Raw genomic sequence first — 19,690 nt, forward strand, 5'->3', positions numbered from 1 at the left:
CGATCAAGGAATGGGTGGGAAGTAGACATAATGGTTAAAGCATTTACCTTACAGACACAAGGTGCAGGGTTTGATACTCACATGGGGGTAATTGGCCAGGCTTAAATTGGTCCATAAGGGCAGTTAGCTTAGTACTAATCTATGAACCTGCGAACCTATGAATGACATACTCAGCCCTGGAGAGATTCATGCACCCATAGCAGGGGCCTAAAATTTAACATCTAATTCCATTAGGAACAAAAGCAAATCATACCTACAGAGAGCTAGATCACAAGTAATTTACACAAAAGACAGTGCATACACAAATTTGACAGATATCTATTGATTACAACTCCCAGGAGAGATGGAATACACTTCTACCAATCTTAACTTACAGCATGCTTGTTGTTGTGTTTACTGGCTGGTGTTATCTGTACATGTACAGGGCCACAGTATTTATGGATGAGGGATCAGCAGACAACTGCTTTGGAGAAGGACACTGGTGAAACTTTCTCTGAATGCAGAAGTAGATTTAGAAATTACCTTACAATACAGAGATGTGAGAAACTGCATAGCTAGTTAGTATTACTTAAATTGTAAACAAAAAATGCTTATCAAAAAGAGGCCACAAGCACAAGCAATTAAGCAAAAGAAGAGTGGGTGGTTATACATGAAGTTTATTCTGTAGAAACACAGGGAATTAAAACATATAAAGTAGATGCCAATAGAGTGTTTGGGACATTTTGCAAACAGTTGAAGTCTGACATTCATGACAAAGACAAACAGTGAGAAGATGTAGCACCAGAAATCTTTCAGAAGTTTAATTTGCCATCCTAAAATAAGCATGCTATGAGGCTAGCCTTACTCAACACAGCCAGAAGTAGTAGAGACATTTAAGGCCAGCCATAGTTAGAAGGTTCTGTGTCCTGATGGTTACAAACCAGAACCATGTAAAGTTATGATGAATCAGATTAAATCTCCACTGGGCAAGTTCTATTATGCATTTCAATAAAATTAGAAAAAGAAAATCCCCTTTCCTTTGCTTCTGTTATAATCCCTGGGATTCATGAAGCTTGCACCAGGCGCCGGAGTAGCATCGGCGATCTAGCGCCAAATATGGCCGCCGAGCGATTCAGGTAAGAGCTGTTTCCATGTGCACTATCAGCGTAAAGCAGAGCTGCACAGCTCCTGGTGCATGTATGCTAATTACCCCATGCAGAGCAGTGTAGTATGCAAATGAAGGTATATAGCAATTCATGAAGTGGTGCAGGTGTAGCGTAAGCATGTAGAAAGGTAAACAAAAAAAAAAATGGTTTACATTTTGTCAAACATAAAATAGGAGCCATGGAAGCGGACCAAACTTACATATTATAATGTTAATATATGCCAATGGCTAAATATATGGACAATGGCATAAAACAACATGCATAACATATAAAAAATAACATTTAATGTCATGGCCACACCAATGCAAAGTAAAACCGCAGTGCATCGGTGTGCAAATGGGATCACAATGAAAATATATTTAGATGTCATAAAACTGCAATGTAACACAATTCATGATATCTCTATAATAGTCAATGGCACACATGCTATACCACAACCATGGCGCAAGGATTGCTAAGGGTCTGTGACAGTGTTCCGTGCGGTAACTAGGAATTAGCAGTCAATGTCATGCAAATAAGTCAAGTAATATTAAATTGCAAATGCCCCACCGGCGTAAGGATGTACCACACAGTGTAGTGGTACAACACCGAGGAGTGGCCTGGAGGTAAACATGACATCAAGAGAGGGGCGTGCCACCATAGTTGTAAGCACATTGGATCATTGCTAATCTGTGTTCCATGCTGCTAAGCAAAGCTGCAGGATAGGAGTGTGGAAGTAGCCATAGCTTTGCTTAGCTAAGAGCATACAAGGTAACCGAAAGTTCATGTGAACATGGATGAAAACAAGCACGAAACCCGATAAATGGCTATGCGCGGCACACACCTCAGCTGAAACAGGAAGGATATGGGAAGACAATAAGGAAATGCTGCAGCATGGAAATTGAAGTACACATGAGTAATTAACACCTAAAAACTCACAGTGGGCCATAGACAACAACTAACAAGGCTGCTAGCAGCTACCTGCAGAACAGGACAGGGGAGGTGCCGTACAGCAAAGAAAAGAGAACTGTCACAGCAGAACAAAGCAAACCTGCAGTAGATCAGCTATATAACACATTTCCCAACACAATCCTTGGTTGTGTAAATACAAAACAAGAAAGGCGGCAGCTGGATGCATGCCTGACAATGGGAGGGAAATCAGGTTGAAAATTGAAGTAAAGGGCAATAGATGAATCATGGCAGCCAAGCGTAAGTCAACACCAAAGGCCCTACAATAGCAGTACCTGCTGTAAAACCAATAATTAAGATACCCTGCAGCTGGAATTGCACATACACACCCAATTACACCAGCAGCATCCATTGCACAATAGTATAAAGTGTGAAAGCCCCACACACAAACTTGTGTATTCCCAGACATTCTGCACCATTGGTGTATACAGACGGGGAACTTTTAATATGTTGATGTTAGGGGCCGCCATAGCTTTGATTCACCAGCATGTGTTGGAGACTGATGGTGGTGTGGAGGATGATGCTGACAACCATCTCAAGCACCGGAGGAGGAGGAGAGTGTTCAGACCCAGGGTAACCTTCCAGGGGCTACATAATCAGGAGATAGTAGAGCATTACAGGGTGGACAGGGACATCATACAGCAACTTGTTGAGCTGTGCCGGCCATGCCTCAGACCCAGAGAGGAACCCATCCCAGTGGACACAAAGGTAGGTGTAAGCTTGAGAATACTAGCCACAGTACCTTCCAAAGGTCAACTGGGGATATCATGGGGATCTCACAGGCATCAGCATCCAGGGTACTCCACCAGTTCCTGGATGCTATGTTACTACATGCCAATGAGCACATATACTTCCCCCGAACACAGGAGGAGATGGCCAGCAATATGTGTCTTTTTGACCATGTGGCAGACTACCCAGAGGTACTGGGTGCAATAGACTACACGCACATACACATCAAGTCACCACCTGGTGAGCAGGGTAGGCGCTACATAAACTGCAAGGGATTCCCCTCCATCAACTGCCAGGTCGTGTGCAATGCCCAGGGCATTATCATGGATGTGTGTGCCGGCAGCCCTTGAAGCTATCACGACTCCCACATCTGGCATACCTCACAGCTGTATCAGGTATTTGCCAGGGAGGACATCCCATATGGCCACCTGGTGGAGGATGCTGGCTATGCACTGGAACCATAGATGATGACTCCCATCAGAAATGCACACACAGCCATGCAAAAATGCCATAATGATGCACACTCAGGAAACCAGAATCATCATAGAGCGCGTGTTTGGGATGCTGAAATCACGGTTCTGTTGCTTGGACATATCTGGTGGAGGCTTGCAGTACTCTCCAGGAACATGTGCCCACATCTACATAGTATGTGCCATGCTACATAATATGACTGTGAGGAAATAACTGCAGCAGGGATAGAATGGTGAAGGCCCTCACAGCCCACCACCATTGCCAAGGGACCCACAGGTACAGGGGGACTCAGACCATGAAAACCCTATGCTAGTCCCAGTAGGCAGACAGAGGAGTCCCCAGTATGCCCATGCCATGGCAAAGAGGGAATGTATAGCACACACACTGACAGTGTAGGCATTCATGGACTGACACCCTTCTCCACCTGCACACACAGCAAACATGGATGGCACACACACACGAACACCTGTAAATTGTGCATCCTACAAAGGTAGCCCTTAACTATTGTACACACAACCACCATTGGCACAAGGTAAGTCAATACCTGAACAGTAAATTAAGCTATCAGCATGTGTCCATACTGTATGTACAGGTTCATAGATACATAGGTAGGTACATGCTCAACTGCCGAGGCCACTCATAAGCATAGGCAAAACATGTCTGCTGTCACGACCCCATCGATTAACTAACTGTCCCTCTGTGGAGCAGAGCCAATTGCGGGATCCCTGGGGTGTAGCCATTGTTCACCATCCACCCTGCAAGGATTCCCTGGAGTGTTAGTGAGGGGTTTTGTATAATGTAATCAGGGATGTAGTTCCAAATAATGGGGAGTATCCCTGACAGGAATCTTCTCAGATGATTTACATGTTACATAGTATACCTTAAACACAGCTTGCATATATAGGTAGTTCTCCACAGAATAATAAACATGTGGAACACACAACCGCTGAAATCTGCGTTAATCACCCTTGCATTACTAGTGCCTGCTCCGAGAGGTAAGATATCACTGCCAGGATTAGAGCATGCAACCATGTACACATTCATCACAATAACATACCACTAAGCTACCTGAGATGTACCAATGGCAGTCGTGTATACTGACAAGATAAAACACAAAAGGCAGGAATATGTTGAAATAGGACAAACCGGCATGTACCCAATGTAATGTGTATGTTTTATATATATATATATATATATATATATATATATATATATATATATATATATATGTATATAGAAAGAGAGAGAGAGAGAGAGAGATATATGTCGCTATATGGGGATATACATATATATGTAGATATATAGATAAGTTAACAACATCTACATATCCATGGAGGTACATATAAATGGGATACCTGCCACAGACCGACTGCTTTACATACTGACATGCATAATCCCGAGGCTTAAGATCCGAAAGAACACAGTACCGAAACACCAGATTAGCGAGGTGTAAAATCACGATGTTAAGGGACAGTTAGTCAGTGCTTCTGGTGTTGCAGTTCAGGTAGGTTAATGTGTGTAAGTGTGTTTCTTAGGGCTGTAGTGTGTGTAAGTGTGTGTTCTTTGTGTGGTGTGTGTTCTTGGCGGACTGTAATGTGTGGGTGTGGGTTAGCTTTGTGTGTCTGTTTCCACGACCTCGGAGGTAGAATATTAAAGAAGGGGGTGGTGTGGGGGGGGTGCAGACACCTACATGGGGGGTGTAGGGGGGCTTGGCCACCTGCTCATATGTAGTGTAGGATGGTTTGTTTGGATGTGTTGGGTAGCAGTGTGCCTGTGTGTGCGTTTGTGTGTTCCATGTTCATGTTACTTTCGCGAGTTACTGTCACTGTCGGTAATGTGGGGTATGGGAGTCTGGTCCCGGTACTGTGTGCGTCGGAAATCTGTGGTTTTGGAATTCCATAGGTATCCCATATACAGCAGTTGAAGTGTTCATATATGCGTATAACATGGACCATAACAATCGCATATTCCACCACTACCAACCTTTATGAACAAAGGATATGGAGAGTATATGCCTATACACTATTACAAATATGTGCTATGGACATGGGCCAGTGATAGTGTTACCACCTGTCCACTTTGTGAGGGACACTCCCTCTTTAGGTGGTTGTGTCCTGACCAAATATATTAAATGTGGCAAATGTCCTGGGATTGTAGGACATAATTATGTCCTATATGTGCTGTAATAATTGCATACAATAGTTATTTCTATATCTAAAATACATACATGTTACAAGAAACAGGATAAGCAACTAAACTGCTACAAGAATAAGCTTATAATTAGGTAAGAAAGGAAAGTTCTATCACTTGTACTGACCGTGGGTTTGTGTCAGCCTGTAAAAGCTGATGTGTGTCCCGAAAAGGTCTCACTATGGCCATATGAAAAGGTGGCGACCCTAGCCAAAGAGGGTCAGTCACCAACACAACTACGATGACTGCAAATACCTATGACAGAAATACACAGCTTTCATGTAGCAACACTTTATTACATTCAGATGTTTTACCAAAGGGATTCAAGGACTAACATCACCTACATGCTATACAGGAACCACATAACAATGCCTTAATGAATCAGCTTGCAATTACCATTGTATTAGTCCACAAAAGGATAGGTGTTCAAATAGGGAAGGAACCCTCACGCACATATCAATTATGTATAAAAGCAGTTCCTACACACCTGCATCTGCTATGCACACCCACCGACATCACCCCCACACCAAAACATATTACAGTACAAACTGTAATAACATCACAAATCATTCACTCACTGTACGACATCTGCAGAAGCCTTAACATACCTTGTCAGAGACACACTAACATGGCCCTATGTGAAATAGCTGCTGTTAAACAATGGAACAGCTGCTGATGTTACAGGGTTTGTTTGCACTAATCCCATTTCAGAGGGTTGTGTGTACACTGGGATGTGTTAGCAATTAGTGAGTAACAGCACAGTATGCTACACTTGTACACCAAATCAAGGATGTCTGGTGAGCACACTGTAAACCACATAACGGTTCATGCATAGCCATACGGCCTTGAGCTGGCCAAATATCCTTGCCAGACTTAAACATTGGAGAAGTATCAGGTACAAACAAACCCTGCATAAGTAGCAATGTTCTGAAATATAACAGCTGCACTCACATGTAGAACTAAATCATCTAGCCATTACACACAGTCCACATGAGTCATGAAGCTAATATATCTCTGTGTGTCTCCATATAGCTGTTGAAATATATCACAAACAACATATCCAGGCCGTCTTCCTTGAAAGTAAGGCAAACGGACAATGCCCAAAAGGAGTACTCAGTTATACACCACTGTTGCCATGGTATCGGTTAATGAAGTAGCTGCATAGCTGATGTGCATCTAATTAACTACTTTGGAACAGCAATTGGTGGACAGGATACCACATGTTACTGATATGTAACTAGAAAAGGATGTGTTATCACACATTCAAACCATCTGTATATACCAGCGGAATGTTACAAAGAACATTGAAACACAAACTGAAAAGAATTGAATCAACAGTTAGCAACACCTTGGGTTACTAATAAGGTATGTAGAACAGTCATTATGTCTGTGTATGTAGTACTTTTCTGTAGTATTTAAAGTGCACGCAATCCATATAGTGGAAACAGTTATTTTGTAGCAATGTATTGTTGAGCATAGTAATGCTTGTAGTATTTGTGTGTACTGCTGTAGGTCACAAGGCAAACACCGCATACACCACAAGGGATGCTATATAAGGGCTTTGAACAGAAATACTCCTCACCAGCCGATGTTAGTGGCAGGGCTGGTCCAACAAGTATGTGCTATAACAGGGGATAGTATATGTTGATATATTGTAACTGTAGCCATATGTATGGGTGTATTACTGAGAATAACATGTGGAAGGTTGGGCCACTGTGCAATCATGATTTGCATTGTGGGTTATTGTGCCAATAACTGTGTAATGTACAGTATTGTAGGCAGATATGTATTACAAGCTACATAGCATTACTGTAATGTTAGGCAAACATTAGTTATGTCTATTGTCATTTACAATACACAATAACAGGATACATATGTCTTTTAGCCACCCGACAGTTTATCAGCATGATAGCAAAGTAAAATGGAAGAGCTAGTTAACTATCCATGCACATAAGACATGCAATATGTGCAAAGGTAGGTACTAGGCTGTCTTACCAAGGGTATTTGCAAGCCTAGCTAGAGTGTGTTGGCTTTTGCCACCCCCATAGGTCCGTTCCCTGTGCCTCTGAATGGCTGAACCATTAGTTCCCTGTGCCTCTGTCCAGCAGAGCCACTGCAGTAATCCCCGGGGTACATGTCTGTCTCCCATCCACATGCCAAGGTTTCCCTTGAAGAGTGTTAGTGAGTGTCCCTGCCTGATGTACATTGGAATCATGATCCAAAGCATGGGGAGTGTCCAGGTCAGGAATCTATCTGTCCAGCATGTCCTACTCATCGTTGTGGTTAGGGGTATATCCCTAGATCATGTGGCTCTCAGGGCCCTCTGTTTAGGTGGAGCATATCCAGCAATACAGGGTTGGACATAGGCCTTGTATGCCAAACAGAGATCACCTGTGAGTATGCGGTATGCAACGGAGTACAGCTGGAGTTTCTTAGGTTGGGCTGCATAGGTCATCTGTTTGAGGTCAGTAGTCCTCTTGGTGTAGTACTGGTGTGGCCTTCCAAGCTGTTGCAGTTGTCTTGTAAGGTATATCCCAAATGGGGTGTTGTATCCTTTAATGGGTCTAATATGTCATGAGTAGAGTCACAATGGCCTCCTTTGATCTGGATGCGAACCCATTAGAGATTAGTCGGGCCATGTAGAAGGATATTCTAACCACCTTGTCTTTATTGGTATCAAAGGAGAGATTACTATCTACTGGGGTTCCCGGATCCCTTATTACTTTTCTGTATGTAGGGGACTAGCACCTATGTGGTAGTCTGTGGGTAATTAGTTATATCCAAAGAGGATAACTATGCACTTTTAGACATTCAACTTGATGCCATGATATTAACACCAGGTATCTGTTTCAGTGCGACCCTTTCAGAGGGTGTCTGTAACAGCTGGGGAAACAATTATGTCCCCTAGTTTGCAGTCGTCTGCAAACCTTTTCAGCCAAAGCCCTCCTGTGCTTGTCTGTACATCAGAGAAGTATATACCGAACATGAAGGGTCCTAGGACTGAGCCCTGGGGGACGCCACTTATAACTGGTATGCAGTAGGACCTAGGGTATGCAACTCCCACTGTGTGGGTTCTGTCCGTGAGCCACTTTGCAAAACATCACATGACGTAGGGGTTAATGTTCAGGCAGATGGGTATGTTGATAATACCAGAAGGAGGAATGGTGTTGAATGCCTATGAGACATCATCTAATGCGTTGGTAACTGTCTCTAAGAAGTCCACCAGGTTTAAGAGGCATGGTCCGCCCTTAACAATGCCAAACAGGGAGGGGTCAAAGGTTTGGAGGTACCCAATGTCTCTGTGACTGAGTTCCATGATGTGCACCATAGCCTTGCAGACCCGGCTAGTCAGGCCTATAGGGAAATAGGTCCCGTGGTACATTGTGGTGCCACCTTTGTGGAGTGGGATAATTGTAGCTTGTGTGCCATTCAGGGGGCACTATGCCTGATGTGAGGCTATTATTGAATATGGTGAGTAGGTGGGGAGACAGTACAGTCTGAAGTTCATGTAAAACACAGCCAGGGATGTTGTCTGGTCCCATGGATGCTGTGATATTGCCTTTAGAGTGTGCAGCTTTGAGAGGGAGGTGGGAAAGGTAGCACTGAACCTATCTGCCAGGATGTTGCCAATATCAGTTGTTTCTGTAATGTTCATGCCTTTGTGCTGTAACTCAGAGCAGATCAGGTTGTTGACATCGAGATATGTGACATAGCTATAGAATGCTTTGTGGTTGTTGTTGGTATTAGTGGCATTTTAGTTTTCATAGCTAGCTTTGGAGGATCTTATAAGGGATCTCACCTTCTTACTGAGGCTGGCCAGGGAGTTCCTCCACGCATGGGATTGTACTCTCATTTGCAACAGTGTCTTCCTCCTGTAGTACAGTTTGTTTATGGCAGGGGTCCACCAGATTGGTTTCCTTAATTAGGAGTATAGCGTCCTGGTTCTGTTTGGGATAGCACAAGCCATGCACTTGAATAAGTGCTTATAGAGTACATTTGTGCAAGTTTCAGCAGTTGTAACAGTACAGTCCATCTGTATGGGTGTCATGACGTTCACCACGTCTGTCTTAAGAAGCATGTAGTTGGCTTTGAAGACATATTATACTGTGGTTCCCTTAATGGGGGGTGGGGGAGGGATGTGGATATCAATGGTGCTCAGCTCATGGTCTGATCGGACCAACGAGGAGTTGGCTTCATGTGTGGAGCACCAGTCACTCATATTGATAATGCCTAGGTCTAGGATATTGTTGCCCCTGGTGGGTGTGTGGATATGTTGAGTCAGGGCATTGGTGTGTATGAATTCCAGAAAGCATTGAGCTAATGTGTTGGTACAAGAGCAGTTTTCCCAGTTAATGGTGGGGTAGATTCAGTTAGACTATGTGATGAGTGTGGTGTTGTGCGAATGTTTACCTTCTCCACATGACAGTCAGGGTCAGGCTTGGTTGGAGAGACCTTTACCTCCAGTTTGGCTAGATGAGTGCATCTCTCACAGGTTGTAGTGTTGGGTGGTAGGCGGAGGGGCTTGTCTGTGTACATGAGGCAATGTGTACATTGCCTCGAGATGTCCAGATTCATCAGATAGACAGGTGAGAACACTGGCAGTTGACTCTTGGACATGCCTGAATATAGAACTACTTTCACCTAGATAAGTGAAGAAAGTGAGTACAAGAGCTAATTTACTCTAAGCAAGTGAGAAAAGTATGTACAAAACCTGTTCACCCTTACCTCTAGGTAATGAGGAAGATTGAGTGCTATAGTAATTATTAGCTTACGTAGTGCTTGCAAGTCCTAAACAAGTGCTTAGCATGAATAAGCAATCCAGACAGGGTCTTGGATAACATAAACACACAGCCCCCTCCCACCAACAGGTACACAAGCATATATCCATCTACACCACAGAGCCCCTGTACCCACAACTATGCAAGCACAAGCTGCACTCAGGCTGCATGGGACCTGTCCACATCACAGGTTGTTTCATACACATATGGCAAAACAAGATGCTCTCCACGTACACATCATGTAAAACATAGCTCCATGTCAGGTTGTATACACACTGAATGGTGCACACCAATAGGTATCATAACCCACAAAGGGGGATACACCACTGATAATTGGAAGTACTGCACTACTACCCTGCCGAGTCTGGTCTGGAAGACCATGAACCTCGATCAATTAATTGATGTCAGCAGTACAAATGTAGATGACAGTATGGCTGATGTCACACTGCATATCATACCTTGCTAGGTCATAGGACATCATCACCCATACTGTGTACCACCTACACTCGGTATACTAGATGTACATTCCTATGTAACAGGAGTGTCTTGCAACAGGACTGCTGGCAGAATCAAAACTACAGAAGGTGTCTGAATAATACATGCTCATCACTCCAGTGGCAGCTACAGTATGTCAGGGTTAATGAATTTTATTCCCCCTCATTGTAGTCCATACCTCATAGACAAACAGAAGGCATCTGCCTATTGAAGTATGCGAATGACTATGACCTAGGAGCAATAGCTGACTCAGGAGTGTTGTGGACAACATACAGAAGGGGCTTTGTGGGTGAGGTGTGTGTGACATATGGCCACAATCTGACAGCTACATATTGCATTGTCACCCCTATGTTAATAACCCTGTACCCATGAACTACCACCTAGGCAGTGGTCAACATAATGGACACATGTGTAAGGGATGCAGCTGGGCAGTTGTCTTTTCTGTGATAGCTATGTCACCACACCTGTCAGGTAGTCATATGTGGCAACCCTAATAATGATAGGGTGCCATCCATGAATTTAGAGATCATTGTCCAGCCATACACAACACTCAAGTGACCTATATCAGATCACATATTTCCTTTAAGGGGTATTGGCCATGTGCTGATGGCCTACACCAGCCTTCCCATTCCTCATCTCTACTATGTAGCATGATGCATACCCTGAATAAATCCATGTCCAACCCAGTGATGTTGGACATGCTGCACATACTCATCCTGATCTCGAACACATACTTCATGGACATCCACCTTCCACATGCTGGACAGATCCTTGTCCCATACACTTTACATAGTCCTGCCATACTATGCATTCTTGTCCATCAAAGCTGCATATCGCTCCCCTCTCAGACATGGTGTGATGACTGCATGGTAACCCATGGTAAATGTATCATTAACCCTGTGGATTAGTAATGTGGCACTGCCCCACCTGGCTTCACAGACCCACCTGTTGGCTACTGTCAGGTAACCTTTCATCCTAGATTCATACATGGCCCAGGCATATAGCCTACTAGTTGACTTTGACTGTACATGCTGTAGTTGATATCCATCCCTGCAAATACCATCTGGCTAGCCAGTGTCCCATGTGTATCACATGTGCAACACAGGTGATACATGGCAGGATGTTGAATTGCTGTACAGTGCCATGTAGATGTATATGGAAGAACACATACATGTAAAACCTTATGTAAGCAAGTCTGCAGGGTCACAGGTCATGTCTGTTAAGGCAGTGTAAGTCCTTATATGTGACATATACACAGCATCAAGGTTGACTGTATTAATGTGGACACATCCAGCCGTGTGCTGATAGGTAGGAACACCAGTACAGGCAAACAGACATGTCCACATCAAGACAGCATCCACATGGAGTATGAGCAATGTAATCAGGTGACACATGCACATATATGTTGATAATATCCACTCAACATTGAGTGTCACATGTGTGTGACACAAACATGTCAGTGTCATGTAGGTTTGCAAATACAACTATTTAAACTTAATAAATGTGATACATATGTACGTTCAGCTGTAGCTCTGTATGTCTCTGTGAGTTACTGTGACCTGTCTCCATCATTATGTCTTCTAGGTATGCCGCATGCAAGGCTACCCCCTTTTACCCACTTGGAGGATGAGGCCCTCATCCCATACCTACTCGACAATCACGATATCCTGTTCAGCCATGTGCCACAGGATGCACAGCAGCGGGATGCCCTGTGGATGGAACTTTGCAGGATGGTTAATGATGTTGGTGGCCACAACCACACATTCCAGCAGGTGCGCAGACACTGTACAGACCTCATTAGATGGGTGAAACAGCATGCGAATGCATTCACCAGGGAACAAGGTGCAAAAGGTGGTGGACCACCAACCCATCCCCACTCACACATACCGAGGAGCTACTGGCCAACCTGGGGACACCTGCAGAACCACATCCACAAGCCTTAGCCAATATTGTGGAGGTGAGTGTCTCTCAACCACTGAGCCTGGAGTTGCCTGGTAAGTCAGTACTGCACCTATAACCACTATATTCCACATAGTTGCATGTGTCACTGTACAATATGTAATGTAACATCATATGCAAGGCATGTATACACACATGCTGCATACTATAGTATGCTACTCTGTGTATGCACACATGTGTATACACCATAGTACAGTCTAATATACTGGTGTATGTGTTATGCACATTGCACCCTGTAGCCATTATACAGGGGTAGATTATGCTCATACTGCTGTGTTACTCCTATTTAGGTACTTCTGGCATTCTGCTGCAACAGCAGTCCGTTGCAGGTGAGAGTATTATTATTTATCAGGAATCGTAATGCACAAATCTATCTGCTATGTGGTCATTTACAACATGTACACATAATGTATGGTCCTGTCACAATATGCAGGTCAGACCTGCAATGCATCACAATGACTACCCATGTGCAACACTAGCAAACTATGTGAATCATCTCACCGACATGAATCCTCACAAACTGTCATTGCCAGATGTGTGGACAGCTGTGCATACAATGGTGGAGGAGCTGTTCACTTTAAGGATGTACTACAGATCAGATCTTCACATGTGGTGAATACAAACAGTACTACCCAGTGGGCTGGAGTATGGCCAGCACACAGGATTAACTAGTGTGGATCATAGCCCTGCTATGAATGTCAAACAATGTGATGTGCTATCTTGACATGTCCATGACATCTAGTGGCCTGGCTGCAACACTGCCTACCTAACCTGAAAACATATTCCGCATACCACCCTTTATTTGCATAACCCTGTTGTCAGTGGAGCATATGTGTCATATGAGACAACACAGATGTGAAATAGATGCCCATCACAATAATTTGGACAACACATGTACACACATGGCCATGGAGGATGTCCAGAGACATGGAGCAACACACACAGTAGACATGTTGTGCTTGTGTGTACACCCTGTCATACAATGGCTACACATGGTTCAACTATGGCCTTTGTATAATGGTCATATTGTATATGTGGAACACTAGACATCCTACAGGCCTGTGCACATCTTGTGTAGGCGTAACATCAATCCACCACATAAGATGTGTTGAACATCTTGAGGGTTTCGCAACATAACAGCAGTCACCTGCACAGTATCCACATCAGCCCACAGATACAGTACATTCCCCTTGCTGGTGTTGGACATCAATGTCATACTTGCTTCTCATGTGTGTGTGTGTGTGTGCGTGTGTGCGTGTGTGCATGTGTGCGTGTGTGTGTGTGTGTGTGTGTGGTACAGAGATGTCATGTGGGACATGGTGTACTGACGTGTTTGCCATGTCTGGCCATAGTTGCAAGGCAGTAGCAATATGGTTGAGGATGTGCAAGGGTGTCATCCGTATACCCATCAGTGACCTGTGTCACAACTTCCACATCATGGTTTAGTGTGTATACACCTCAGTGACGTGAGTCACATTCCATTGTATATATGTATTGTATCTAAACACAGTCATGGCTATGAATCCTGTCTGTAACTCACACTGTATAGCACAAGAAATGCCTCATGATTCCCTGCAATGGCCATGCACATCAGCTAAATGTGCAGTATATCTGTAGGGTGGACAGACAACACTGCATTGGTACACCATTGCCCCACTGTATATTTGACAGGACACCATTGTGTTAAACATATATGCATGTCATTGCACACGTCAGCAGATCATATGTCATACTACATGTGATTGTCAAGGTCATATGCTGCACATCAGGCAGGTGTACTGTTAACCTGTGCTGGTTTACATGGTGTAACACAGGGATGTATGCTAACTACTACTATGACTGTGTAATTTGCATGCCATCTGCTATGATACATGCATGCTGTTGTGTGCAACCCAGGGATGTATTTTAACTACCACTATTATTGTCTGCACTGCATGCCGTCTGCCATATCACATGCATGTTGCATGCCTTCTGTCATATCACATGCGTGTATGTCTGTGTGTGTGTCTATTGTATAGATTGTAATGTACAGTTCTTCTCTGCCCTCACAGGTGATGTAGGTGCATTGCCCTCCTGTGGTACATCTGATGTTAGTGTTCCCACAGACTCTAGCAGTGATGATGAACATATGATTGAGTCACAGGCAGAGTTGTCAGGGGCTGAAACTGTGCCATTGGTTGGCATTCCATCTATATCCCCCTCATCCCCGCACACAGATCCCATACCTGCACATATCCCATCACCAGTGGCCATAGAGGAAGGACAGTTGGCACGTGGTAGCTTGGAACAGGAAAGTGTGGGGGCTATGGAAGGTGTGCCTGCACACCATGGTGTCAGTCAAACGACTGGTGGTGCCCCACACAGGTACATGGCCAGTGCTGCTCGTAGGAGGACCTCTGGCCAACATGCTCCTGCACGACAGAGCGCAGCAGCTGGTGTCACCAGGCACATGCTTCAGGCTGTAATAGAGGCACAGTCATGTGCTGAACAGCGCAACAGAGAAGATCAAAGGCTGCAGAGGGCTGCTGTCCATTCTTTAAACAACAACATCCAGGCAATGGTAAATGCTCAACAGCAGATTGCTGAAGCTTTGGATAGATGGTTGGGTGACATGGTTGGAGTCCTTGACTGTGGCATGACAATCCACGAGCATGAGCTGTCTGTGTTGGAACATCTGGTAGGAGTGAGGTATCGGGCACATGGACGTAGGCCTGCTACATCACCTGTGTCAGGTCTACATGTACGAGCTGCCTCACATGTCCGCTCCCATAGTGGCGGTAGCAGCACCAGTGCATCTGGTACTGTGCTGTCCACACCACGACACAGCAGACCATGTGCACATGGCCCGGGACGGTCCCAACAGGGACATGGTTCCAGTGGACAAGTGACATCAGACAGTACCCAATCTGCACCTCTGTCTGGTAGTACCTGTGCAACCCCTGGCAGGCACAGGTAACATGTCCGTGGCCAGACACTGTGAACTGTAAAATCTCACCTGTACAGTCTGCAGCTGTCAATAATACCCCTGTGTAGGCCAGACACATGGCAGAACTGTGTGTATACATACACGCACACACTGGAAACATATGCAGGGCACCGCAACACACACATGCATAACATCCACACACGCCCAATTAGATCAAAGGCCCAAACCCATACACATGATGTCATCCAATGGTGCAGCCTAGGCTTCTGGCAAACATTAACACCCTGTGCATATGATGATGCCTATGCCGCATCCCTGACATCCACACCATTGGTGCAGGGACATGCTCATATGGTCTGATGCACAGGGTGAACAGACTAGGAAGATAAGTGTAGTTTACAATTGTTGAGGACTGTTGGCAGGCAACAGATATACCATGTGGTACAGGTGTACAATACTGTTAACAGTATGTGTCTTGTGTAACAACAGTGCAGCCTAGGCCTCTGGCAAACATTAACACCCTGTGCATATGATGATGCCTGTGCCGCATCCCTGACATCCACACCATCGATGTAGGGACATGCTCATATGGTCTGATGCACAGGGTGAACAGTGTAGTTTCCAATTGCTGAGGAAGTTTGCATATTGAGCAAACGAAAAGCACTTCAATTAAATTTTCTTTTATAATAAGACTTCTTTTGCTTTATTACTTTGACAAATTGTAGTGACCGATTCTAGTTTGACTCTTGACAGGCAGCAGATATACCATGTAGTACAGGTGTACACTACTGTTAACAGTATGTGTCTTGTGTAACAACAGTAACTGCATGTTGGTCATGATGTTCTGCTGTCCTCCTGCAGGTCTAATTGCACATGCCGGTGGATGTCAGTGTTTGCAGTTAGTGTCCCATATGTCAATGTGGACTACTCACAGGTATGTATGAATATACCAGCATCTATCATGTAGCTGCCACATACCAGTGAGAATGTCCCACATTACAAGCACATCGACCAATCCAAGAGCATGATAGCTGTGTATTAAGCTACTGTGGCCACAGGCATGACATCCATAAAGGGTGACATCACTAGTACAGTTACATGGAGTGGTGAGGTAAGAGAGTGGTCTAGCTGATTAGAAGGGTAGAGGCCAGTGGGAAGTGTGATGCCTCATTAGGAATCAGTAATACACGTTCCCATGACAGGATGCCAACACACAACTGCATCCACACACTCAGGTATTGACACACATGTTTTCAGTGACACAGTAACACACCCACACACTCACAGATTCACTGACACAGTAACACACACTTGTACACAGTTGCTACTGGTGAGGTGAAGACCCCTGCCTATGTACAAATCATCATTACAGTACTGTGCACCTACATGACGCGCCACAGAAAATACACATGTACAGGTAGTCAGTACGGTCTATGATCGGGGACATCAACACGTATAGTAGAATGCATTGCCTGGATGGTGGGAGGGGGTCTTATCAGTTCAGCATGGTAACATACATCCTCACCCCAGGGACCAGTCAGCCCTACATACATACACTCTGGCATTCAGTAATTAATACACCTATGTCATGCACATACAGATACCTCACGTGTGAGATACATGCCCCTGACTATGTGCTGCTTTCTACATTGCAGTCTGTACAGATGTGTACACTAGTGTACAGGAGAGTGAGTAACAATTGAGATGTATTCCCCACAATACGTGACATATATGGACACACACACAACCACACATGCCAGTACTGTGAATCTCAGACCTGCCTAGCTCATGTTATGTATGTCAGACTTAAAGCAGTATTGCACATGTTACAAAACTGTACTGATGCTTCCCGTGGCAACAGTGCTGATATATGCACTAGGGACATCATAACTATTAACAGGTGTCAAATGATTTACCTTCGCTGTCACCCTGACTGCTGTCTAAGTTGTGTGTTATGTCCTTCAATTAACGAAACCATTGCTTACCGGTTACACAGGGTATTGTAGGACCACTTGTGACAAACCTGTGAGCTGTCCACAGCAAACATCCATCTGCAAAGATGCCCCACCACTTAGTTATTTCCACACATCTGTCCATACCTGAGGTACATCTTTCTGTACATTCAGCATATCACCATATACAGTTGGCAATGTTGAGGTTGCATTGCAACTGCATGATGTACTAGGATACACGTCACCTGCATACATCAGCAACTGCACACGCATATTATCTGAATGCACAACACTACGTGTACAGGTGTGTAGGTCCTACAATCCTGACATTTGGGCATGTTTGTAGGCATTGCAATTGGTGGATATGTGTAATGACATACATGACACATGGACTGTTGTATGATATGATGGGTGACCAGTACAGAGAGGATGTTACCTCTGTCAACATTGATATCACACCTTATGTACTGTTAGCATTCAGGAGCCATGGACCTACATTCCATGTGCATGTGTGTAATGGCTGTAGCCACCTGTTTGCACAAAGGACAACCACAGATATGCTATTTATAAGTTTGTTGTGTGTGTGTGTGTGTGTGTGTGTGTGTGTGTGTGTGTGTGTGTGTGTGTGTATGTGTGTGTGTGTGTGTGTGTGTGTGTCTGTGGCATGTACATACCCAGGGCAGATACATGTATGTCATATCTATACATGAGGGTGTGTACTGGTATACAACAACAGTAATCTGCTAATGGTGGAAAGTACCGAAGGCCCCTGGCATGTGTACAGCTGACCTGGTCACAGACAGTGGTATCATCGCATTGAATAACACATGATGCAACTGTGTCAGTACATGAGTACTCTCTACAGTTGATGTAGAGCTTAGTACAGTACACAGGTCAAGGGTCACAAAGTGATGTACTCCTCTATGTCATACAACATGTATGGATGCGTGTTGGTGGTCCGAGGACATGGTGGTGTCTGAGGTTTACATCCTAGAATGCAGCATATGACACTGTGTCCTGCACATGACTCATCTGTGATGCCTTTCGTGGGGGGACCGGTCAGTACATATGGGTGTCCTTTATGTATGTGGGTACACCACCTGGAACAGTTCATACCTGTGTTATGGCCCACATGTCTGGTTCTGAGGTATATGGTGGTAGTGCTAGGTTCTGAGTTATATAGTGGTAGTGCTATTGTGCACTACACAGCCATCATCCAGGTGTTCCTCACTGCACAGATGTCAGTACTCACCATTGTTGGATCTACAGTGACCAGCTATGAATATGGATGCTACACACCCAGCACTGGTTAGCATAAGAAAACAATGCAGTTGTCCTGTAGGTGTATGGGAGTTAACCTGTGTTTAGGACATTTGCCTTGGAATGGCACTGTGTGGGCGGATGTGACTTGGGTAATATCCCCACTCCCTTGAATCATGGATGCATGTGATATGTGACAAAGGCCTGCCTACTGTCAGCCATGTCATCCCAGAATGACAGCAGATGTTGTGTAAAAGACTGGTGTCAAATATATGTAGAGCAGCATTCCTGCTAACAATGACAACTACTAACACCAGAGTCCATTACAATATGTTCTTTACGTCTACCTGTAATAGCATGGCCACTGTGGCCTTCCGTGTTTAGCATCAGAGTGCATCCCAGTCAGCCCTTTGCTACTAGGAGTATGAGCATGCCCAGTATATCCTTGTGTAGATGGACACATAGTAGTGCATTCCGACCAGCCCTGTGCTACTGTGTGAGCATGCCCCCTGTGCTACTAAGTGTATGAGCATGCCCAGTATATCCTTGTCTAGATGGACACATAGTGCTTCCAAGTGTATGAGTATGCTGAGTATATCCTTGTGTAGATGGACACATAATGCATTCCGAACAGCCCTGTGCTACTAAGTGTGTGAGCATGCCAAGTGACACCTTGTGTTGGTTATGTGCCTCTGTGTATGAGTATGGCCATTGTAACCCTGTATAGTGGTAGTAGTCATCCATTCCACAGATGGGCATACTCTAGTTCAGGATGGATTCCTACTTTAAACACACAGGTTCACAGTTATGTACATCTTAACTGCCAGCATCCCTGTT

This window comes from Protopterus annectens, chromosome 1.part0, assembly GCF_019279795.1.
Source record: "Protopterus annectens isolate FY-2018-M chromosome 1.part0, PAN1.0, whole genome shotgun sequence".
Classification (NCBI taxonomy): Eukaryota; Metazoa; Chordata; order Ceratodontiformes; family Protopteridae; genus Protopterus; species Protopterus annectens.